This window comes from Pollachius pollachius (assembly GCF_949987615.1).
Source record: "Pollachius pollachius genome assembly, chromosome: 17".
Classification (NCBI taxonomy): Eukaryota; Metazoa; Chordata; class Actinopteri; order Gadiformes; family Gadidae; genus Pollachius; species Pollachius pollachius.
In genome coordinates, this window is record NC_136950.1 from 4,969,734 (window position 1) to 4,975,761 (window position 6,028).

A 6,028-nucleotide genomic window follows, 5' to 3' on the forward strand; every position below is an offset into this window, starting at 1 on the left:
TAACTGTTAACATCGTTACTAAGAAACGGGTTGGTAGACAATTTACAGCTCCAATACAGGCATTTATATTATCTTCATATTAGAGCAGAAAGCAGACTGAAATGAGATCCCCAGTTGCGTTTATGCCCCAGGCGACAGCAACATACGCACATGCTTAATAACCCACCCACGCTATCACCCAAATAACATTTATCATCTAATAACTATCAGACTCAAAAGTGGCAGTTTGTCTGGCACTTTAGTAAGGTCACTTCAGCTCAGAATGTATCAAACACCACCTAAACAAACTTGAATGTAATTTAACAATCACTCTACCACAGTAAATATACATAACCACTTTAATTTCGTAACATCATGTTCTGCATAAGTCATGAAGTATTGGACTGAAAAATGGCCAGGCCAATACGGTAATTTTGCTGTGCAGTCAAAGGTAATCAGAGCCCCAGGGGATGGTTTCTTGGTAACCTATTGAGGTACGTTCCAAACATTGACGTCGTTTTACTGACTTCAGCTTTGTGTAGCTGACGTATAGATCCTAGGTGTTACCAATGAGGGCGTATGGCCAAGCCTGGACAGGCAGGTTATTTAGATTAATCAGATCAATCGCTCACAGGTGGGTGTGGGTGATATTTGGCAGAACCACCTCAACGGCAAACTTGCTATCATAGCATTTCATGTGTTAATAGCATTAGCATTATTATATACTGCACAAAAGTAACCGAGATAACCAAGGAGTACATCCTTGAAGGGATGAGAACAAATTGTATTTGACGTCTTCAGCAGCTCCGACCAATTGAATTGTTGGCAGTGGCCTCTGCAAGTTATGTCTGGTACAACTTGCTTTAATAAAATGTGCTTTCTGTTCGAGGTACTTCATTTTATTTGATTTGACAGGGTTATGAATTTTTTAAATATCGTTTTAGCTTTCCTGGGAACAAATCTCATTTGAATGGGATTTCTATGAATTAAGGTTTTAGATTTAACAACCATTGTTAATGGCCTCTTTCCTTTTGGCTACATTTTTCATTATGGCTACTCTTCACTATTTGCTGTTTTTTTTTTAGCTCAAGCAACATTAAAATAGTATGCTTCGATTGTTATCAGTTAAATAACTTCATTCGTAAATGCATATAAGTTAAATTGTTTCAATGTATTATCTTGTCCTTACACAACCAACATGACTTCATGAATATGTAGTTCAATCTTTTAAGTGGGCTTTATTGTCATTACGAAACCCCAGTGATTGTTTAGTCACATCTCCTGGGTAACCCAAGGGGGCATAAATCCATCAGGAAGTCATGGCAGTCTCCATGTTGGTCCCTTAATGGATTTTACAATACAGGTCTGGCTCGTTTGTCTCTCCCTGCCCAGGGTTCGGGCCGCCTGTCATTCAGTAAATGGCTGTATCACTGTGTTCCTTGTGTTTGTCAGAAGACTGACAGCTGCTTTCTCAAAAACTGAGACCCATCTCGCTTTTCTCCCTCTGGGGATTACAGGAAACGGCAGAAATCAGGGAGACGCCCAATAACAGGAAATCAGAATGTCTCTGAGATGTATAGTCTTCACCTTGATACATTTTTCACCTTACTTATTTGAGTGCCATATTTGTCCATAAATGTGTGTATTTTTGATAAAGGAAATGTTTACCAGAGTGAATTACCCAGCGGTGGATTACCCATTCACAGCAGTTTCAACTGTCAAACGTGCAATGTTTTCAAGCATTTGTCGTCCTTACCAACGGCAGTGAACACGCAGAGGCTGATACTTATTAAGATAATCGACTTCAGACAGCTGTGCACATTACACGCCTTGCAGTCTTTTTGCTTTGTAGTGTTTATCAGCATCCCATCCCTCTTTTGGATGAGCCATTGAACCGGTGTCTGTAATCCCTGTGGTCACAAAAGATCCAAAGGAGTCCTTTCAAACCTGGCTCTTGTACCGCACGGCCCTCTTATCATCCCCCAGTGTCTGATGAGATTGTTTCATTCCTCACCTCTCCGCATTTTATAACACAATGTAGTCAACAGAATGGTCATCATTTCTCTCTTCTTAGAGAGACGGTATCAGGGCCATCTGCTTCATGTCAGAAACACAATATGTGTGTTGTCATTCCTTTGGGGATTATTCACCAAAACATTTCTCTTTCCAATTTCATTACCACACTTAAAAGTGATCTAAAACACAAATTCAACTGGTAAGTCGTTTATCAACCTCAAACGCCCATTCTCTCTGTATATGATCCTCCCTGGTCATTAAACTAGAGCATGCGACCTGCAATGCCAGTAGCATGAATATCATTTCAGGCACACAGAGATCGGAAGGATGCCGGATTTTGTAAGCACAGAACAAGACAAGCAGACCTGCCATCCGTCCTCTTTAAAAATTCTGCCATGTAGCAAAGATCCCCTCCTCCCCCCTTCTCTGACACACTCTGGCGTTATCTTAAAGCTCTTAGCGGATGGTCAATATCAAAATTGGGCTTCATTAGTGTTATGTAGAACGGGTAGGGGGTAGATAGCAAACACTGAATTACTTTCTTATTCAGAACTTGTTATTTATTCTCCAATTTTCTTTAAATGTTATCATCCAATTCTTTGGGAATGTACATTGAGCCGAGGTTCCCAAACAGGAACAACAAACGCCCCTAATTGGCTTCTAGCTATCTGCAGTCGGCATTCTCATCCTTGTGCAGATTGGCATCAGGTTTCACCAATCAATGGCGAACACATCTGCTCAACACCCTCTAAGCTAGTTATCAGCCACATGGCCCAACACCCAATCAGGTTCTAGCCAGACTGTATTGACCACATTCCCAACTCAACCTTATATATATTCCACTTTCAGATCCCAAAAGGGAAAGTAAACCCCCAAATAACATGTTTGGTAAATTTTGGTCTCACAGAGTGTTTTTATGTCTGTTTTCTTTGCCGAAATGTAGAAAGCTTTAAACGGGGAGGAATTCCCTGTAGAATACAATAAGGCTGCCCCTTCCGGCTTAAAACTATTTTCCAGTGTGGTCGTTTTCTATTGGCTGTTATTGTGACGTGGATTTAAGCAATACCCATCACAATTGATCCTATCCAAGTCAATGTGTCAGTTTTTCTGAAACCTTGTCGGCAGAGGTTATCCTGTTGAAACGGGTTTCCCGTTAAAAACTATTTATCATGAATAATAAGTGTCGATGGCTTCTGCTGTGGTCTGTACACGGTAGCTGAACATCATGGCTGCTTCGTATGTCACTGTGCTGGGGCAGATGATAGAGGGGCATTTGATGGAGGCTGCGTAACACTCACACTGGAAGCTTTACGATCTGCCTAGATCCATCGTCTGTGAATTATACCACAAATATGAATTGAATCATAAGCGCTTCTCGTAGGTGCGAAGCCAATTCGGATATCAATGATTTCAGATGTAATAAATGTGTTGACACAGATTCATTGGATTGCTGTTATCTGAACAACGTAGTTGGTAGTGCTCTCTAATCTCTGATCTTATTAGGTGGAGAATTCATTGGATTGCTGAATAAACTAATATAAAATTAATATACTATGGCCTGGATCTCAGCCACCCATTAAACATTGATATGCATATTTTAAATGTAATGTTTAAATGTAGTGTTACATCTACCAAGACTATTTGGTGTGTGTGTGTGTGTGTGTGTGTGTGTGTGTGTGTTTGTGTTTTTGCGATCCTTGAAACTCCAGTGGCCATAATCAAAGCGGCTCAGCCAAGACACTGATTATTTTGGGCATAATGATATGGGTTCTTAATGGGTTAGTGGAGGAGGACTCGTTCTGTTATCGTCTGCTTATCCTACATATAAAGAGTGAGACAGAGAGAAGGAGATAAACTTTCCCCACATCTGGCTGGTACGATTGGGAACACGTTCGTGTAAACAGAGGAGTTTTATTGAAAATAAAAAAACAAAAAAACATCTAATCAAAAATGGGTGTTGAATCCCAATATGTATCTTGAATAAACTTGGCCAGAGAGTGACACAAAGGAAAATGAAGAGGGAGGAGAGACAGCGAAAGACATAGGGAGGAGATAGAGAGACGATGCAGAGAAAAAGATACACAGAGTGATAAAGAGAGGTCTAGAAAGAGAGAGATAGAGAAAGACTGAGGGAGAGAGAGAGACAGCAAGTAGGAGATAAGGAAAGATAAAAAAACACACAGTTGAGACAATATTGGATAATAAAAAAGGCTTTGTTGTGTTTCTTGTCTTCATGTAGGGATGGCCGCTGACCTATCGCTCATGGCTTCATGGAGACAATGAAGGGGGCTCCAGTAAATTATGAGATGCAGAAGGAACAATACTGTATGTGGCAGAAATCTGTGTCTCTCTCTGTCTCCCTCTCTCCCGTACCAAGCCCCCACACTATCTCTCTCTTACCCTCTTACTCTCATCATCTTTTCTTTTTCTAAACCTTTGCCTGCCTCTCCACCTCTCATCCTCCCTCTTTCATTGTTTGCTCTCCCTCCCTGTCTTTGCCCACCTCCCTCCCTCTTTCTCTACAGCTGTTAGAGAGCTGTTAGCTCTAGAGATGTAGGTCTGTAATTTAGAAATGTGACAGTAATGGCAATGTTTGAGAACTTCACACCAGTGCAGTTTGTATCATTTTGTAATTTTGTAGCATTTTCTTTGCAGTTTAAGCGGAAGCATTTGAGCTCTGGAGATAGTGTTTGAGGTAAAGAGGTTTGTTCTTTGGAAAAATTAAGGATATTCTTAAAATATCGGAATATCAGAAATGATAACATCCTAGCCATATATGTTTAATCCATTGAAACGGCTCGTGAAACAATGCTACCCCTTCTTGCATGCCATTTCAAGTCATGGGAGAGAAAACAGATCAATAATGCCACGAGCCGTGCTCTAGAGGTGCTGGAGCAGAGTCCACAGCCATCAACTCCATCGCAGCGGGCCAGCCCAGTACATCCGGTTCACACTGGAGCAGGTGAATATAAACTCTTAGAGCAAGCTGTCAACTTAACGGGCACATTCTGTATCTGTAGATAGTTGATGGCCTTCCCTAGCCGGCCCTTCACCAGGCAGAACCGGTGACCGCAGAGCAAAAACACAGAACATACACACAAAACAACCTCATTATTTGATAATCAGCATTGAATTAACTAGCGTTATATAATGAGACCAAACGCCCAGCAGGAGAAGGTCTAAAGGTCCCGAGGTCCCAACCGTTGGCCATTTGAAACGTTTGGGGAGACTCGGACGAGTTCGGGAACCAATCTGTGAGTTCAGCTGTGTTACCGCGCGGACGGTGGCTGGTCTGATTCAACATGCAAAGTCTGAGAGCATTGGCGTCTGAGGATTGCCGCCTCTGATTGGTTGTGTGCTGCTAGCACACACCCAGAGAATCAGTGTGGTTTGTGGGAGGGGCGGAGGAGCGCCACCAGACTAGCACCAACCAATGTTAAGGAGACGTATTGCGTCCTGCGCAAGCACAGAATGTACGCGCTACCGTGTAGATGGCAGTAGTCTTCGCGGTGCGTTTCAATGCAACTTCTCTGCCAAACGGGTCAGACGAGAGGCTACAGAATGGTTGGATAAATGCAGTTGGCCGTTGGTTTGAGTCTGGGTGGTGTGGGCCCCTTCATAAGGTCACAGAGTGGTTGATAAGGGGGCAGAAGGGTCCGTGAATGGAAAGCTAAAATGTAATTCGTAATCAAAATAACTGTAATTGATATCTACTATTAATCACATGTCGTTGATGACGATGTCATGATGCCATTTAGTGAACCGCTTTAACCCTGTTCCCACTCAAACGGATTGAAGGAATAAAATAACAAAAATAACAAAAATGCTCAGCAGAATGCGACACAACCCTTGCAACATCCTTTGTAACAGCTGGGTAGGTGTACCTCGCCCCATTAATAAACAGCAAAGAAAAAGGTCATCAGAAAAGCTAAAGGGAGGCGCTATTGTCTGAAACCTGAACAGACCAGATGTGGTCAGTTGATGATTTCACCTAAAGGAAGAAATAAAAAGCTTGACTGACCATTTCAGGAAC